General features: G+C 35.0%; 1 long non-coding RNA gene across 1 annotated transcript in view; it reads right to left on the bottom strand.

Annotated features, from left to right (window-relative positions):
• Positions 1–7,950: 7,950 nt before the first annotated feature.
• LOC149845780 (uncharacterized) overlaps positions 7,951–21,153 on the bottom strand; it is a 38,963-nt gene continuing 25,760 nt past the window's right edge. Inside the window, exon 2 of the long non-coding RNA XR_016430221.1 lies at positions 7,951–8,119. This is a non-coding gene — a long non-coding RNA (uncharacterized LOC149845780). The remainder of the gene's footprint in view (positions 8,120–21,153) is intronic.

The following is a 21,153-nucleotide window of genomic DNA, read 5'->3' on the forward strand; positions in this document are numbered from 1 at the left end:
TGTAAAATGGTTTTAAAAAGTGAGGTTTTTAGAAAAAAAATCAACTTAAAAAAGTTCCAAAAGCATTTGTTTTCTTCGTAATTTTTTCAATTTTTTGGTTTTTGTGTTTATTTTTTATTTTTTTGTATCTTTTGGAATAAAATCCTAAAGTCTTACGGGAAAACAAAGATAAAAACTATTTTTTGTGTTTTTGTAAAATATTTACACAAGGGGGGTTTTCTGAGAACTCAAGGCGATTTTTGAGAAAATTTCTTCAGAAAACGGATTTATATCTGGATTTTTAAGAAATATTCGAGGTTTACAACCTTGAACTGAGAAATATAGGATTGGGGATCCAACAGAGTGCCAGATGAATTGCCCGAGCCATTTAGAACCATTTTTGGTATTTTTATAATTTTAATTTGGAAATCGGACAACAGTGCTCAGATTTGGATTTAAAACACTGGGTTCAGATTCAGAATTGAATTTTGAGTATATCAATATGGAATTCATTCCAAAAATCTAAAGAATGACTGAAATTTGGCTTTGGTTTTCTCAGAAAATGGAATCAGGGGCAAAAAGGTCTTTTTACTAAATTTTGAAAAAATTGGGGTGTTCACAAGGTCCTATGGTCCATCCATCCTCCGCCTGCTAAAGGAGAATGAATGAGGCTCAAATTGAACTTGCATTGGATTACAGCCATTGAAATTATCATTTGATTGAAAGAGAAAGAAATGAAGATGCCTGCATCATTAATCAAAGAGCCTCCAGAAGAAACAGAGGTCTGAAATTCACATTGGCCTGCAAGTCACCCACTGTGAACAGTAAAGGGGAGCCTTCGAGTAAAACGAGAAAGCACAAGTAGGTTGCAAAAACCTTCCGGAAAGTCTCTCGGTTCACCATCGAAAGCCTCGCCTCTGCCAAAGGTTCTGTCCAACCTTGTTTTTGCTGTTTTATTTTTTTGGTGCTTATAAGCATATAGCACAGTTACAGGTTTCTTTTGCTTTACCATATGTATATGTCAGCTGCCAATAACATGTCCATTAGTTAAATTTTGACTCATGATATCCTTTTGGCCATACAATGTCCATCCAAACTCTTTAAGGTATGAAAAGAATTTTTTTTTTTTTGCCATCTGTATTGTTCACTACATGTTATATAACATGTTTTGTACGTTGCAGCTGTATCTTATTGTCAATGTTTACTACGTTTCTTTTTCTTTGTGTTGTAGCACCCAGTTGTTGCACTATTCATTCCCTGTGTTATTCATCTTATCCTTATACATATTTGAATTTGCATATTGATATGCATAATATGATTCTTGGTTATCCCATCTCAACAGCTCCAACAGTTTCCATGGTTATTCTTTCATGTGTAGGTATATGTGTTATGTAAGCACTTCCATGTGTCTGGTGCATGCGTATATGTTCCTGACTTTGCTTCGATGTTCTGTTTCTGCCATTCTTCTTTTTTTTTTTGGCATGGAGGCTGTTGTCCTAGATATCTTAATCCACGGTGGCTTCTGTAAAAGAGCCTCTCGTATTTTCATGTGTGCTCATTTGCTCCTTTAAAGAAACTCCTACAGATGGGTTTTCTTTCCTTGAAGAAGGCTGAATCTGGCCCCTTGTTTGATTCCATGGCATTGCAGCAATACATATTATTATGTCCTCAGGTTTTGGAAGGTGGATTCAATAGAGACTATTACCATTCTTGTTACTGCCTTAGTGGACTTTCAGCATGAATCAACAACATAGGATGTTATACAGTCAAAATCTAGGAGCAGGAGGGTTGTACATCAGCTGAATACGAATTTGTTTCATCAGTAGAGATTTATCTGGAAAGCATATTCAGTTGTATGAACTGTAAAAGGTAGGGATGTGTTATTTCATCTGTTTTCAATTGTTTTGCACATCACTATTTCAGTTAATATCCTTTATATCATTGTGCTGTTCCGTTTTGTTACTGATTTCCATTCATATGTTCAGTCATGACAAGTCATCTTTGTGATATTTTTAAAATCATTGACTCACCATCTGTATATCGCCCATCCCACTGATGCACTTTCACGTACAGCAGTGCTTAGCACTGTTGTAGCTTTTCATAAGATCTGCAGCAGTATTAATACACTGTTGTGATGCGTCCCTTGGCACTACAGTAGTGCTGGGCACGGCTGCAGCTTCTAATATACCTACAGCAGTGCCAAGGCACTGTTGTGGTCTCTTCTTCCTACACTTACAATAGTACAGGGCATTGCAAACACCCTCTTTTCAACATGATTTCTAATACAGCAAGCCAATATTCTCCTGTAAAGGAGTTGGCAAATGTCAGGGTTATAAGGCAGTCGGAATAATGTTGATAATTTATGTATGAAATTGAGCAAAATTCTGCTCCCCTTTGCCAATAAGACTAAGTCAGCATAGTCATATTGTTATCGTGTAATTACCTAAAAAAACTGAAAAGGTAATGTCTAGAGTCTTATACATGTAGCCCAAACATCCATTTTCAGCATATTACACATGCATCTTTGGACATTTATTTCTTCATTCAATTCATTTCAATATATGAGTTTTCTTATCCATGATATGTTAAAATTTCGTTAATTCAGAACATAGACATAACATTCCATCATCCTGCATCTTAAATGCAATATGATGTTTCCATTATGTATATACATATATTATCTTGCTTGTGCTAACTTTGCCTTTTTGCAGAAAATACATGGAAAATACAATTCTCTTCTTAGCTTAGAAATTCTTTATTTAAGTCAATGATGTAATAGTTAGATGATCACGAGAAATTTCACATTTCCAGTTTTTAGATTAAAATGTATGAGCATGTAAATATCATGAATTATCTATTTCATATTATTTTCCTCTTTATTTTCGAAATTTCACAAATGGTGAAACACAAATGGCACGTACACCATTTTATAAAAGGTGATTAATCCTAAGTCGATGATTTACATCAATGGCCATAGTCAGGATGTGAACAAAACTTAGGATTTTCATCTTTTACGGAATAACACTGGACCCACACTGGATCCCTTTCAAAAATCATCATATTTTTCAAAATATTTTCCTCTTTTATCAGAGTTTGGTTTAAAATTAATTCAATACATATATTCATGGCCATAGTCAGGATATATTGAGAACTAATTTCATCTTAAACTCTATAAAAGCACCAAAATATATTTTATTCTTCACCTGAATTTAAATATGATTATTATATGATGCATTCAATGACTATAGTGAGGGATGTATTATATTTTCAATCTTATTTACATTCATTTAAAGAATGAAATATGTTTTTCAAATTCAATTTCAAAATTCTTTAAGATCATTCATCATTTAAGATAGAATTGCATCATATTTTCAAAATTTCTTTTTCAAAAATTCCAAGTGATCTCAAATATCTTTCTTCAATCTCGATTTCAATTCATTCTCCTATCTTATTTCAAAGATTTAAAATTTTCGATTTCAAAGTCCAATTCGACTTTGAAATTTCAAAATTAAATGTTATATTCAAAATTCCATTTCCAAATTCAAGTCCAATTCAATTTAAAACTTTGAGATTTCTGATTTATCTTCTGATTCAAAAATCAAGTTTATTTTCTTATTTTCAAAATCTAAATCAAAGTTTGAGATTGATTCTGAATCTCAAAATTTAACACTTCCTAAGTTTTAAATTCAATTCGGTTTTTTCAAAACCCAGACCCATCTTCGAAAGTCCCAATTGGACTTTCAAAAACCCAAATCCAAAGTTAGAACTCAAGTCCATCTTGGATTCCAGATCTTGGATCCAATTCCATTTAGAATCCAGAATCCAATTCCTTCTTGGATTATGGATCCAATCCAACCTTGGATCTCATACTTCAGATCCAAATTCCATTTAAGATCCAAAATTCGATTTTAACTTGGATCTTAGACTTCGGATCCAATTCCATTTAGGATCTAGAATTCAACCTCATCTTGGATCTTAGACTCGGATCCAATTTCATTTAGAATTCCAAAACTTGGATCCAACCCCATCTCGGATCTCAGATCCAGTTCCATCTTAGATATTAGATCCAAAATTTCATTTCAAAATCAAATTTCATTCCAAATCTTCAAAACCAATTCAAATTCCAGTTTTCAAAGCCAATTTCAAAGTTGTTCCTCAAGTCTAAGTTCAAAATTCAATTCATGTTTTGATATTGATTTCAAAATTGATTCTTTTAAAATCGATTCTAATTCAAAGTCCATTACGACTTTGAATCATTCTTAAATTCTAATTTTAAATTTCTCTTTTCACAGATTTATCTCCCTAAAATCCTGATCATTCCAAAACTGAGAAATTCAAGTCTCTTCTTCTCGATCCATTTTAAGTCCTGAGTTGGATTCAAAATCTAAAAATCAAATCAAATTCTTTGAACCATTTCTTCACTCCATCATCAAGTTCATCTCAGAAAACTTGGAATTTTTCAAAATCATTTTCTCAAAAGAGTATACATCTTTGCATTCACACAAGCATGATTCTTTGTGCATTTTAGACTTAGGATAAATTCTTAGATAATATTTTAGCAAAAAAACAAAAAGCATAAATTTGATCCTTGGTTCGATTAACCCTGATAAAGGCGCCAGGAACGGTCGAACCTCGTACCGACGAGCGAATCCCGTCTCCCCAAATTTTCCCGCAAATATTTCAAAAACGGAGGCGAGTAATTTTCTAAATATTTTCAAATCAAGGTCAAGTGAGACCCCGCAAAAGAATTTCTCTTCTCTCTTCTTTTCTTTTCTCTTCTCTCTTCTTTTCTGTCTTTTATTTTCTCCTTTCAAAAAGGAGGAAATAGAGGCTGGAAAGGAAAAGAGAAGGAAGAGAGAGAATATACGAGAGGAAAAAATTTGCGATGATCACAGGTCCAAACCTAATTAAGTCGCAACTTACTAAATAAAAACTCACTTTATGTTACTTTTAACCCCATTAAATAATTGATTTTAACAATATTTAAATAACTCTTAAATTAAAATAAATTACTCATTTAATTATTCTTGACTAAAATACCCTTATGATAAAAATCACTCGCAAGTTAACTAATTACATCTAGTTAACCTCAAACTGGTGAAATCACTTTGATTAGACACGACACCATTAAACTTATATATTTAATTATAAATTGAATATAATTGGTAGTTAAATGCTCAAAATAAACTATAAATGCCAATTATACCCTTATTGGCCAGAAATGAGCAAATGAACATGTAATTCATCCAAAAATGGAATTAAAAACCCAGAAAAGGATTTTCAACTCAATAAAAAAGGCATTCGCTTTATTTATTTATACTCTCAAAATTTATAGGCTTTACATTCTTTCCCCCTAAAAAGAAATTTCACCCTCAAAATTTGCATAATCACTCAAACATGTGGGGATATTTATCATGCATACTTGTTTCAATTTTCCAAGTAGATTCTTTGGTACTGTGATGCTGCCAACGCACTTTAACAAGCGATATGACCTACCAACACTCTTTCCTCTCTAAAATCTCAAGTGATCTCTCATCAAAAGACAAGTCCTTCTGGACATCCACATCTTCAAACTAAATAATATGGAAAGGGTCATGGACATACTTCATCAACATTGACACATGAAATACATCATGAATCTAAGAGTACTAAGGTGGTAAGGCCACACATATGTTGCCTTGCCAATCCTCTTCAAGATCTCAAAAGGACCTACATACCTCGAACTAAGCTTACCCTTTTTGACAAAATGAAACATGCTCTTGATAGAAAAAATCTTGATAAACACAAAGTCGTTTATCTCAAAAGTAAGCTCTCTATGATGATGATCTGCATAACTCTTTTGATGGCTTTGTGTTGTACACAAACAACCATGAATAATCCAAACTTGATCCATGTAATGTTGAATTACAAAAGGGGAATCTACATTGCGACTGTATCCTACTAGATATGTGATTTGTACTGTATTTTTTTGTTTTGACTGTCATAGAACAATGCTCAGTCTATGAACAGAGCTCAAAATTTCACTAAAGTTGTAAAATTTTATAGATTTCCAATGCAACAAACCGTCCATAAAAACTCCTCCAGACGAGGGAGATACGAGTGATTTATTGGTTGTGTCAGGCCATAAATTCAAAGTTATAGGAAATATGCATTTTGGTGGGCCAAAATAGGCCACCCAAATTCATATTTCTGAATTTTTTATATGAATGTGCAGAGTAAAATCATAAAAACATCATTACACTACTTTTTACTAATCTACCATGGACAAATCTCATTTTTACAGTTGTTAAGCTGGAAAACAGACCTGTCACCTCAAGCCTATTTCCTAAAAAATAGTTCCGGTAATTTTTACAATAAAGAACATAAGAACACATATTTTTCCATGAAAAAAATAAGTAAAATCATGCTAATTTGATTACAATTTCTAACTAAAATTTGCAGGAAAACAATTAGATATTACACATATTTTCCAAAAATTACAGATTTTATTTTTGACAAAATCGATAGCATGCATACATAGTTCTTTTTCATTTTTAATTCAATAATTCGGCTACTTTTGGGGGTGAATCAATTTCTTCTAAGAAAAATTGAAATCAACCCCTTTTTATTAAGTCCAATATAAATGTTTACATAAATTCCCTTTTCTTTTCTTTTATCAAAAGTGTGAATCGGGTCCTTAAACTCGATTTTGGAGAAATCAATTTTTAGGGGGGGTTTCTTTCGAAAACCCTCTCTATCTTATATTTCGACAACCCTATGCCAACCCTACGTGTGGGAGGCATGATATAGGGTATGTTCTTATAAAAAAAATAGAAGAACTCATGCTTACGAGTTTTGATTTATGTGTACAGAATAGAACCCTCTACATCTTTTGCGAAATCGACTCCTACTTTTGTGAAATTGAACTTTGGTCAGGAATCGAATGCCCAATGCATACGGTGGCTTTGCCAATGGACTCTGCACATGCACATGAGTGTCCTCCTTGTTAGGCCAAGAGGGGAAGCACAAGAGATACGTAGGGAGAGAAGAGAAGAAAGAAGAAGAATATGAGGGGAAAGGAAGTAAGAGGGAAAAAATCACAATGGAGCAAATAGGGGGGGGCATGAGCCCCTCCTACCATTTTATAATGGTATGGTATTGACCAAGGGCTGGGCAATCTCAACCCTTGATCTCATCTTCATCATACTTTTCTATCTTCTAATTTTTCAAGTTACCTATTCTCTCTTCTTTTTTTTGCCTTGTATTATTCTTTTTTATCAAGTGAACTTAAATCAAAATTATTCCATGTAATATATGTAATGCATATGGTATAAAAAATACTCCCATGGGCTGGTCGATACCTCCATATGGGGTCTTTCCTTTTTATATTATAATATTGTCAAACTTGCTTACTTGGCAAGCAAGTTTGACTTGTTATTTATTATTATTATTTTTTCTTTCCTTCTTTTTTTTTTTCTTTTTCCATTGCTTTCTTTTTTCTATTTCCTTCATATTCCAACCATCACCCTCCTAGAATCATCTAGCAGAAAACGCCCCTTTCATAGACGGCTTTCATGTAAGAGAAAAGGTAAGTTTTGACTTTTAAAAGTTTATTTTGGTTTTTGGTAAGTTTTCAAAGTAACTTGATTTTAAAGTTTGAATTTTACTTTAACTTTTGAAAGTTAAAATGGTGAGCCACATAGGATGGGATGGCCCACCTATGGGCTCCTATAATTTTATTAAATTAAATTAAGTCCAAATTTCCATTCCACTTAATTACTTTTCAATTAATTATATTTATAATTTAGAATTCAATTTTTTCAAAAACTAAAATTTAGAATTAAATGAAATGATACTAAATGTGTAACGACCCCAACTCATACCCGTGAAAAAGTAGCAATTTTTTTTAAGTGCAGAAACATTCTAAAAAACATAGGGCCTTTACAGTTTAAACACAACCACCACCAAAAAAGATCTTATACCCATCATCCATACCAAGCACAAACTTTATTTATTAAAATGCATAAAGTCTGAGACATAAGCAAATATAATATAAATAAAGCAGAAAGAAGAGTCACGTTGTCCCAAGAAAAGTCTACCAAAAAGTCACTTAGCCCTCGTAGCTCCTTGCAAAACAAATCCCTTCATTGGGCCTTAGGGTCTGTAAAAATACAAAAGTAGGGGTGTTAGAATCTAAAGAATTCTGTGTACGAACCCCTCTAATGAAACAAATAAGTAAAAAGAACACAAATAATATTCATGCAATATTTTAGAGAGATGCAATCATGACAAGTTCATAATTTAAGTAATCATTTAAGCAACAGAGATCAATTGCTAAACAAGAAAGAACAATTATTATCACCAGGGAACATCAATTATACAATAAAGATATTTATCATGTAATAGAGAGCAATTATCATGCAATCACCATTATACCACAAATAAGGGAACAAGTAAATATGCATGATCTAACGCATAACAAGAATATGCATGATTTCAATACACATGCAAGAATAAATTGTTATCTTTTATCAGAGTTTTCGTTTCATATGCATGTCCCTATTAAATGCACATAATTTAAAAAAAATTTATTGTTGTTGCACCCGGGTACTCCAAACGGGTAAAATCTCTTAGGTCAAGTTAGGTTTCCAGGATAGCTTAGCACACAATTTTTATTTTATTATTGGGTTTCAAAATTAGCCCTCGACCAAAACAACCTTTGAAACATTAGGCATTCAAATCAAATGTCAGGGACACCAAGGATATTCAAATCCACAAGTGTCACTTTCTTGGTATACCAAAACAATAATTGTGTCTACACACCACCCCCAGACAAAGTGGCGAATTCTTCCTAAAACCGCGACCAGGAGAAGAACTTCAATATCGGGTTCAGGGACACAACAATGCACACGAAGTTTTAGTATCCTCACAGTTTTCCAAAATCACAATATCCAAGATTCTCATACTATACAAGAGATATCAAGGAAACATAGATTACACTATTTTTTTAATTTCTTTTATCTTGTTATTAATTCATCTTCCTTAATTTGCAATTCTATATGCAGAATTAATAACACAGGTTCGCAAATCTACATGCGAAGCTCTTCACAGGACCACAGACCGTGGCAACATAGAACAGTGCAATTTGAACAATGATATCACATTTAATTTTTTGTAATGCATAAAACAACTAAAACAAAGAGCAACATGTGCACAAGGCTCACACAACCTACGATGATCAATCCACTTTGATCATCGATGTATTCTTATACAAAAATCATGAATAGCATGCCACTATGCATTCCTTTCAAATGCTTCTTAATGCACACTCATATATGTCAATTTAGAGATATGCATGAAACAATAATATTCATATGCATGTGCATGAATTCACATATTCATGTTAAGTGTATGCTTCCATTCATGAATCCATTCAATTAAACCTATGAACATTCATGCCATCATTTACATGCAAAAATATGTCAATCCCATGTATGCACATGCACGTGAAGCAACCGTGCAAATAACACTTTAACTAAGCATGATCTTCCAAGTGCAATCATGTGAATATTCATTCATTTATATGCATAAAATTGCATCCATCATCATAAACAAATCTGAAAACTTATTTACCACCATAAAACAAATATTATATAATTTTTAAAGATAAGTGACCCTGGGTCTGGCACATAGCCAAACCCAGCCAGTACCTTTTTAGACTGACTATGGGTTGCCATGCATATCTGCTTCAAACTGACCAAGGAATACTATGTAGATCTAACGTTTCCATGTATGCTCAATTGATTACATGCAGTGTATATTGGACTCCTGTTAATGCAGGAACCTAATGCTCATAGGTCTTGCAAGTAGCAACATATAATGGGGTGAATAAAAGCTTTTCTCCAGGCCTTTCGTACACGTTGAAGCAACCTAAGTGCCCCAAATATTTGCAATGCTGGTTAAAACCCCAGTTATGAAGCACAATATTTTCACAAAAGTACTTGCATTATCTGGCCCAAGTTGAAAGTATAGCTAGTGAGCAATAGACTTAAACATATGGGAAAAATCCCTGCTTGGCACATATTTTAAAGAGGCTGGCTGGGCTGGGCAACCATGTCTGGTGTCCACACGTAAGTTGAGCTAATAGGATTTTATGTTTTTAGGTAGAAATAACATATTGGTTCTCATTACAAGGGGTTTACCCTCTTTTTTTTTTTAAGGTAGACCATCACAGTAACAACTCAAACATGAGCAAGAACTTTCCACGTGTAAGAAAACAAGTCTGAAAATACATGGCAATATCAAACGGCCAAAGATCATGTAGTATCGGGCTTTATGCTCAAGTATGCTTATGAATACTCATTCACAGTTGTGCATATGCAGATTCACCATCAAGAACATGATTATACTAATTTTTCATTCCAGGTTCATAATGAATCTTGAAACATATACAATACATGACATTCTAACAAGATTAATAATTTAAACCAAATTTCTATTCAAGCATGATCATAAACATGTATATATATATATATATCAAAATAAACTTCAAAAAGAAGGGAAAAATATTAACTTCCACCATGGATCTTAGAGTAAATATTTAGATTTACTCTTTTTTCATGGTTTTTCACTAAAATATTGCATGGAATATAAATCCATGCTCTTTTTCTCATTCAAAATAGAAGAGAAACCCATACCTTAACCATGAATCGAAAAAAGAACTAGAACAATGGTGGAAAAACACCAGACAATCAGAGAAGAAGACTCCTTCTTCTTCCTCTTCCTCTCTTTTTCCTTCTCTTTTATCTCTCTCTTTTTTCTTTTTTTTGAGTTATAAATAGGTGAAAAGGGGGGATGACACCCCCCTCTTATCCATCTATCCCTTCTAGAGAGGGTTGGAGGTTAATCTCCTATTTGGACTATCTCTTTCCAAGATTTTTAAAACTCTAACGTTGACTTTTCAAAGCTTTTTTACTAATTCAATTAAAATTTCTCAAACCATGTTTAGCCTTCTTAGACATGTATAAGGACTCTATCAAGGAGTTCTAAACAACCCTCAAAATTAAATTTCAAAATTTATTAATTAATTATTAATAATTAAATATCCAAAAACTTTCAGAGGGTACCTTATCCCTTTGGGAGTCTTCTTAACACTAGTTAACTTTAATTTAAATACAAATTTCGATTTTAAAGCTAGATTTTTGTTGGACATGGGTTTTGGAGCTGGATCTAGATCTAAGATCCAAATTTATATCCAAACCCCAATTGGGTCCTAGGTTGGATCAAATCGAGATTAATATGGGTCTTAGATAGAGTACAAATCCATATTAATTTAGAACAAAAACATTGGATCCAGTCCGATCCAAATTCAGACTCGGCCCGTCAAGGCGGTCTTTTTTTGGAAAAATACGATTTTTGGGTCAACCGTAGCTCAAATACTAAAAAGTAAAATATTGTTACGCTCAGAATTTTGAGATGCATTCAACAATATAACTCAAATTTTGCTTCTAAAATTCATCAAAAAATAACCTAAATTTCGCTTGAATTTAGAGGTTGAAAATAAAACTTTTTCTCACATTTTAAGTGGCTCATTTAGGCCTTGTCGATGAGACCTGGGCCAAGCCCAGACTAAAAAAATGTCAGCCTATATAAAGGTTTTACCGATTTTTCTTCTATACTTAGCCAAATTTTTGAAAAAATCTCAAAATGACTAAGTGTAAAAATATATGATATTACAAAATGAAATTTTAATTAGATTCAAATGTAGGTGCATGTCATCTTATTGTAAATTTTGGATATATATATTTATTATTTATTTATTTTTTGCTAAGGCTTTTTTTTTAATTCTTCAAAAATAATTTCTGAAAAAAAAAGAATTCACTAGGGCCGATGAGACCCCTGAGCGTGTGAGTGTATTTCATACACTTATTTTTTTTCTACGTCCTACATACCCTATAGCTTAGCACTCAACTCAAATTAACATTTTTAATTTTTCACATAATAAGGAAATTACAAAAATTTAGGAAAATTCCTCAAAAAAGTACATGTATTGCAATACCTACTAACCGGATCCCAACTCAAACGCGGCCTTCAAAGGACGGAGAGATGATCAATGTATGAGTACATTCGGATTGCAATCTCTATTACTACAGCAACTAAGGTCTACCCTCTCTCTCGTGATCTGGACCTCCCGAACTTTGAGTGACAGAGGTCTGAGGACATCTCGCTCCTCATTTTTTAAGTCGGTATGACATGTTTAAATCTATATACAACAATTGTCACTCGAAGTTGTACCATCCACACTCTCTTAGGTGAACCAATTTATGAATGTGTGACATAGGCAACTTTATCTTCATTATGGGTAAGTAGTCATGCTCTCGTGTCGTATGAGGTGTTAAGGCTCAATAACCCATACTCTCCACAGGGCAGTATGTCATGACAAGGTTTATGCCCAGCACAAATCACGTGCTTCTCAAACAAGCACCTTGCTAGTGATGGCGTGTATCCATGATTTAATGTGTGTCAATTAGTACATGTAGTGAGTGTAAACACCCCAAATTTTTCAAAATGTTGTAAATATCCCCTTTTTGCCCTTTTCCCCCATCTTTTGGGTAATTGAGTCAGTTTCAAATCTAAATTCCATTTGTATTTCTCAAATTTTGTTCATTTTACATATCTGGCTCAATTTCGGATCCGGATCTACATCAAAATCCAAATCTGAGCTTCATTATCCAATTTTAAATCAAATTCTCAAAATTATCAAAAATAACTTTTTGAAAAGCTCAGACACTTCGTCCGGTATCCGTTTGGATCCATCGTGTTATAGTCCTCAAATCGAGGTTTAAAACTCAAATGTTTTCTCAAAACTTGGATCCAAAACCCATTCTTCTGAAGAAATTTTCCCAAAATGGTCTGAAATTCTCAGAAAAATACTCTTGTATATATTTCTCAGAAAAATACAAAAAATTAGTGTTTTATCTTTGTTTTTGTGTAAAAAACTCAGATTCTACTACAAAAATACAAAAAAAATGAAAAAATCATTCAAAAAAAAAAACCAAAGAAATTAGGAAAAACTACGTGTTTTTTTGAAGATTTTGCCGAAAAACTCACCCTCAACCACCTTTTTAGAAAAAACCTGAAAAGGAGGCCCCTTTTGGAAAAACTGACTTTCAACGTTTAAGGGTCGAGTTAGGGTTTTGAGAACCCTAACTCGCCTTCCTCCCTCGGCGGCCGTTCTCTCTCCCTCTCCATGATGCTCTCCCTCTCCATGGCCGAACCCTCCATCCGCCCTTCATCTGCAGCGGCTTCGGTCACCGATCATCTCCATCGCCCATCTTCGTCGCCTCGCTCAAAACCCTTCGATCGCCAACGGCTTGGCACACTTCTCCTCTCCAAACCCTCCATCTCTAACGGAGGCCCTTCTGGAGCTTTCTCCTTCGGCTTTAAAAGGGAAGCCATTCCACACATCCCGGGGGGGTCGGATTATCGGGGAATCAAGGCGTGTCTTCCATCCCACTGAATCGATTTTTCTTGATCTACGCTCATACATCCAACTCTCTGCTAACGATCCTCGACATCCCTTAAGAGATATCCACTCTCTATATCAAACATCAAGACTACCCCCCATCGATCCCTCTCCCAGAGGAATCATCTGCAAGCATCTCTTATCATCCCCATCGAAGGTCGATCCCTCCCTCCTAAAAACCTCGCAGCCTCTCGGAGTTCCATTTGGCAATAGTAACTTCCAGCAAGGGTGCTTCTCTCCCAGAATCTGCAAAATCAGAAGATCCATTCACATCCGTGGGAAAAGGGTCTCCAGGATAGAACCAAGATCTCGTTGCTTCCTTTCGCAATTCTTGACAAACAAGGTGATCTCCTTCTATCCTTTTTCCACCCTTCGCTTGTTTGTTCTTTCTGGTTGTTTGCTCCATGGATGCACTGTGGGTAAAGTCTGAGTTGTCTTTAACAACTTCGACGTATCCTGTGCAATATTAAGAGGAATTTCCTAATTCCAACACTTTTTTTTCTTCTTTTCTTTCTCTCTTCTTCTCTTTTTTTTTTTTTCTTTTCCCTTTTGTTTCTTTCTATAAATGCCTTCTACATTGTAGTGATATCATCTTGATGCTCTCTTTGATCAATATTTCCGGTTTAGCATTTCTAGATTAATATTTTTTCTTTTAATACAGCATGACCGGATGGTCCCTGTTAATCCCATCCATCCATCTAACTTAACTTTCAATTGCATTTGTATGATAGCTCTTAATTCTGGTTTTCTGTGGCTACTGCGAGATATCGGATTATGATTCTTTTAGCTTAGTTGTTGCAGTCCCTACTTTTACTTTACCAGATTATTCCAGTGCTTGCCATGAATCTCCATGATTTGTCTGCAACTCTATCGGATTAATCTGAATCGTTGGTATGTATTTCCAAATATGCATGTATTTCTCATATCCTTTTCCAGCTGATTATACCATCTCCTGCTCTGTCACCTGAAGTCAGGGAGATGTTGTTTGGCTCCCTATTGCAAGTCGACCATCCACCCATTGTTGCTTTCGGTTGCCTGAGGGCAGTCTTCATATCATGGATATAGCGTCATGCGATTTGTCTGTAGTGTAAATGCAACATTCGTGTGACCAAAAGGGTGCCCCGATATGCAGAAAAAAAAAGGAAGAAATCATAGTGCCAAGTAGAGAAATACATCTGTATAGTTTTTTTTTTTTTAGTGTCTACAGGAACATCCCTTAAGATCCCTTCTCCCCTATATAAGGGATGTCGTCGACATCCCTTTATCATCCTGCAGCTCGCATGAGGATTTGTTTTGTCTCGCCATCTCTTTAACGATTGGGGATGATCGTAGGTCTACAAAAAAAAATGATTAGATTATCGAACACCCATGATCTGGTCGTCATTTAGAGAAAGTTCAACAGCCTCATGTGTAATGTTAATTCTGTGTTTAGACTTCAAAAAAAAAAATCGATGGTTCATTGTGTGAATCATTCGCCATATGTGTACATACATCTGGATTAAAATGTAAAGCTGATTGCCCAGTAGGGATCTACTGTTATATGAGATCCCGTGACTCCTTCCCAGTTTTTGTTTTTTTTTTTTGGGAATAATTTGTTGATGGCTTGATGGTATTAATCTATCTTGTTGCCCATTGAGTACTTTCAAGATGCAGGTACATGCTAGACGCTCCCATATCTCTATCTCCAGGCCTATCAGTAAAAGTCCCTATTAATGGACCCCAGTAAGTCATGATGCTGATATCACTGCAAACGTAAGAGGGTTGGAATCTATCATAATAGTTTTCTGTTGATGGTTAAAACCACTCTAAATGATTGGTATAAGGTAAAAAAAAATGTGTATATCATAGTGAAATCTGGTGCCTTCCTGATGGTGCAGCCATGTCAGTTGTTAAGCCTATCATAAAAAAAAAAAAATCGACCCAGCGAAGAAAAAGGAAATTCTGTGGCATTTTATCTTGTGTAAGTGTACCCTGCGTTTCATACCATCTGCTAACTTTTGTTTACATCCATCTCAGAAAGCATCTCCAGCGTGTCACAAGGAAAATTCTGGAGCATTTGAACTGATTTCAGCATCTGAGGTTGAGGTTATTAACCTACAGGCAATATCAGACCATCACAGGTGTGATACTCCCCTCTTTGTATTCATTCTCGTTACCGATTGTTTAATCCAGCATGAATTTTATCTTTGTACAATTCATCCTAACTCTCTTAGGAGATTTTGGTATTAATATAAAATCAGGTTGATGTCTATAAAATTTGCTTGGGCCATTCTTAAATCGAGAATGTCTGATGAGTTCACTAAATTTCCGGGACAGACCTACAGTGCCCTATGATTTCAAAAAAAAAAAAAAAAAACCTCTCTTTTGTTCATAAAAGGGGTTTTCATCAATTTATCATTCATAAATAAGTCTGCCTAGGATTCCAAACCATTTTGTGAAATTGGTGGATGAAGTTAATTGAATAGAGAGAATTAGTTCGCTTTGGTTTATTCATCAATTTTTTTTTTAGCATGCTGTAGATACCATTACACTTGAGATCCACTGTCATACTTCACTTTCAAATTACATTCACCTGTAGTATTTCACGGGGTTTCATCATTTTATCAGTATCACCCCCCCCCCCCCTGTTCTTCCTTTTTTTTCTTTTTGAGGCATGTGTTGGTGCCTCAAATGGCAACTGCGGATGTGATCCCCAGATCGGCCATTCCTTTTTTTTCTGTTTTGCCACTGACTGCATACTCATGGCTTCAGTGATTCCTTCTTCAGTCTGATTATCCCATTTAGAATGGGTTGGACATTTGTGTGCATATTGTGTAAATCTCATGTTTACACATATATGTTTCATTATAAATAAATAGTGATAGGATGGGTGATCATATACAACACTTATGTATGTCCAGCTTCCTACCTCTGCAACAAATCACGAATTCTGCTACAGGATGGTGCGTCTTTCACAGTGGTTCACATTGAACCACTGTGGCTATTGTTATAGTGATTCGCAGAGAATCACTGTGGTTTTCCTTTGCTATAATGATCCATCAAGGGCCACAATCGTCACTCTTCTTTCACAGTGGTTCACAATGAACCACTGTGATCCTTCATTTCTGTAGCAGTCTATCAGGAAGTACCACAGTGGTCCTCCTTCAAAGTCTATTCGTGAAGAACCGTGGTGTTTTTTCATTATGAATTATTCTTTTTTTTTCATGATGATTCACCTAGAATCATCCTGGCCACTGCCTCATTAGTTACTTCCTCGCCCTTCAGCATTCCTTTCTTTTTTTTTTTTTCATAACCCTTTATGTTGTCACCCATCCCCTCCACATTGGTAACATATCCAACTCTCACTCGCCTATTTGCTGTATGCTACAGCCCGACATGTTCATGCACTAACCATGCGGGCCACAACATTTGCCCTGCTTTCCCTCATTCAACATCCCCTATTTGCTGCAAACCCGGCGGCTTCCACCACATGGCATTATGCTGCTGGTTCACGGCAAGTCCACACTTGCCTCCATACCCGACCCCTGTCAAACTATCTTGAGGTTTATCACAGTCATATCACTGCACTAAGTCTGTACACTGTCCCTGTATAGCCATCCTCATTTTAACCATGTATATCACCTACATTTCCATGCTTAGCTTAGACATAATGTTTAGGTCATATATACATATGTGTATATATATATATATACATATATATGTTCTTTAGCTAGCATAAGTACTATTCTCAGCTAAATATATATGTCTTCTTTAGATATAAAAACCCTTTCTACTTCATATAGGCATTATAAGATGTATTATACACATTCACTCTAGGTATCCATATTCTTATTTAGCATAACCGTATGCATGCTAGTTCTAAGATGATGCTCCCTTTTGCATGCTTGCCTTCCTATTGCCTCGTACTGACTCACATTTTGCAGGAAATACATGAAAAGTGTTATTTTTCTTCTTAGATTAGGATTTTAATTTCCAGTCTACAATGTAATAGCTAGATATTAATAAAGATTTTAAATTTCAAACATTAGATTAGAATGTATGAGCATGTACATACCTTAGAAATTACTTATTTCATCTCATCTTCCCCTTAATTTTCTAAAACTCACAATGGTGAAGCACGAATAGCACGTGCACCATTTCTTAAGAGGTAAATTAATCCTAAGTTGATGATCCACATCAATGGCCATAGTCAGGGTATGGACAAAACTTAGGATTTTTATCTTTTACGAAATAACACTGGATCCACACTGGATCCGTTTTCAAAATTCATCGTATTTTCCTTAAATATTTTCTCATTTTATTAGAGTTTAACTTAAAATTGACTCAAAATATATACCAATGGCCATAGTCAGGGTATATTGAGAGTTAATTTCATTTTAAATTCTATAAAAGCACCAAATGTGTTTCATTCTTCACCTGAATCTAAATATAGATTATTATATAATACATTCAATGACCATAGTCAAGGATGTATTATATCTTCAATCTTATTTTAATTCATCTAAAGAATGAAATAGCTTTTCAAAAATTAATCTCAAATTCTTCAAATTCATTTCATCAATTAGGATAGAACTGCATCATGTTTTCAAAAAATTCCTTTTTCAAAACTCCAAGTGATGTAAATATCTTCTTCAATCAATCTTCAGTCCTATTCAATTCTATTTCATTTTCCATCTCAGAGTCCAATCTAACTTTGATATTTCAAATTCATTTCATATTCAAAATTTCCAATTCAAATTCATTTTCAAAGTTCAATTTTACTTTGAAATTTCAAATTCATTTTCAAAAGCTCCAATCAAACTCAAAGTTCAATTTAACTTTAAGATTCTCGATTCATTTCAAGCTTCAAATCCAAGGTCTAAATTGACTTTGGGATTCATCTGTATATTCAAAATTCAATTTCTAAAATTCCTTTTCCCAAATTCAAATCAGACTTAGAAATTCTTGATTCCTCTTCTGAATTTAACTCCAAATCCATTTTAAGATCCAAAATCCAACACTCATATTGGATCTCAGACTTCAGATCCAATTTACTTATAGGATCCAGAACCAATTTTTGCTTTGGATCTTAGACTTCAGATCCAATTTTCCATTCTAGGATCCAGAATCTAATTCTACATTGGATCTCAGACTTCAGATCCAAATCCATCTTAGGATCCGGAACCCAATTCTACTTCGGATCTTAGATTTCAGATCCAGTTCCAGGATCCAGAATTCAATCACATATTGGATCTTAGACTTCTGATCCAAATCCATCTTAGGATCCAGAGTCCAACTCTACATGGGATCTCAGACTTCAGATCCAGTTCCTCTTTAGGGTCCAGAATCCAATTCTACATTGGATCTCAGACTTCAAGATCTGAATCCATTCCAAGATCCATAATCCAATTTTCATTCCCAAGTCCAACTTCTTTTCAAAACCGATTCATCTCCAGATTTCAAATCCAAAACATTCCTTAAATTCATCTCTATTTTTTACATCATTTGGATCCCTCAGATCTATTCTAAATTTCAAAAGTTCAAGATCTAAATTCAAATTCATCTCAAGCATTTCCTTTCCTTTCTTAAATTCAAGTTCAAAATCCATTTCTGACTATTGAAACTTCATTTCCTTTCATTTTTCAAAGCTTCAAGTCATTCCCCCTCATTTATTCTTCCAAAATTCTGATTTACTTAGAACTTCTCTAATCTATCTCAAGTTCTAAGCGAGATTCAAACATTTCTTCACTACCTTACCAAGTTCATCTCAGAACACTTGGAAATTTCTAAAATCAATGTTTCTAAAGAGCATACATTATGGCATTGCACAAGCATGATTCTTTGTGCATTTAGATCTTTTAGAATAAATTCTTAGATTATATTTAGGCAAAACAAAAGGCATAGATTCGATCCTTGGTTCGATTACCCCTGGTAAAGGCGCCAGGAACGGTCGAACCTCGTACTGACGAGCGAATCCCGTCTCTCCATTTTTCCCGCAAATTTTCAAAACGAAGGCGAGTTAAATTTCTAAAATGTTTTCAAATAAAGGTCAAGTGAGACCGCGCAAAATAGTCCCTCTTCTCTCTCTCTTTCTTTCTTTTCTCTTCTCTTTCTCTTTTCTTTCTTTTATTTTTCCTCCCTTCAAAAAAGGAGAAAAATAAGAGGTTAGAAAAGGAAAAGAGAAGGAAGAGAGAGAAACCAAAGGAGAGAGGGAAAATTTTGCGATGATCACAGTTTTGGCGACCGTGATGGGACACGTCTCCGTCTGGTCAAATTATGCCTTTGCTTTGCTCTAATATTCTCTAAGTCTTTATTTTTCATATGTCAGCTTCATTGCCATGCAAACTTTAGGAGCCTAGACTCTGTCCTAAAGCTGACATCATTGCATATAGGATCTAAGTATGGTTTGGTAGGACCATATTGAGGAGATTATATCCATGTTCACATTAGACTTAGGTCTTAAATACAACTCTCCTCAATTTTAAGGATTGAATGCAAAACAATGTGTGCAAGTGTATGCTTCTTCTCATTTAAATCTATCTCTTTAGGACTTGCATTAGAGCCTTCTGATTTTATTTGCATGATTGGTCATATTTTAAAAACATCCCTACCTATATTGTCCCGGTCTTCACGTTGCTGGGCTGTCTCACTGAACCATAGTTCGGGAGAGAGCCTCACAACTGGACCACTTATTTGGGTTCGCGCCCCCCTACCACGTACCTAAGGGCCATAGTCTGAGGTATATCGGTAGGTGCTCAAGGATGTTGGGAAGCCCTTACCTTAGAACCGGAGAAATATCTTATATGCCATGTACTTCGAGCTTCGGCTTAAGTATATCGGCATACCTTGATTGGAATCAGATGATCTGAACCGTAGAGTTAGGATTAAGGTCCTACAAACCATTTCAAATATTGCATATAGAGTCAGCCTTTAGGGGGTGCTGTGTGCACATCCTTGTTTGTGCAGCTATGATTATGCGATGTTTTCCTTGTATTCTCCTATATATATCAACCTCTTTTTAAAACCCTGGGTGTACTCTTCAAAACTTCCTGTATTTTCAAAAATCCCGGGAGTATATTTTCTCATTTATCTATGTTCTTCTCTCTTTTTTTGTCAATCTTTCTTTAAAAACCCTGGAAATTCTTTCTTTAAAAAATCCCTTGATCTTTTACAAAATTTTCTGGAAATTATGCCTGTTCCTCAAAGGTCTATCCGTAAGTCCTGCATTCTATCTAACTTTTTTCCTCTTTTTGCCTCAGTATCACTCCGATGGCATCCGAATCTCCCGATGCTATCTTTCCTTGGGATCATGTTTTCTATCAAATAAGAGATGGAACCCCAGATCATCGGGTCATCCTGTCTCGTACCTTCTTCCCTCGGTGGTACTATTCTTGGTTCACCGCCTTCTCGCGTATGTTCCCAGACCACTTGGATGATTGTGGATTGAAGATGGCATCGGCAGTAGGCAAGCAAACCATCAACGGCAGTCTGATTCAAGCTATGGCAGAGCGATGGAACCCGCGTACCTGCACGTTTTGGTTTCCATGGGGTGAGATGACTTTGCTAATGGACGAGTTCAATGATATCATGGGATTGTCAGAACCAGCTGGTCAGCCGGATGATCCAGTCGAGCAGCAATTCTTGATCAATGTCAAAGGGGTAGATGTTCGAGAAGCATTGGCCAGAGCTAC

The sequence above is a fragment of the Nuphar pumila genome, chromosome 2 (genome assembly GCF_984573655.1).
Source record: "Nuphar pumila chromosome 2, dmNupPumi1.hap1.1, whole genome shotgun sequence".
Classification (NCBI taxonomy): Eukaryota; Viridiplantae; Streptophyta; class Magnoliopsida; order Nymphaeales; family Nymphaeaceae; genus Nuphar; species Nuphar pumila.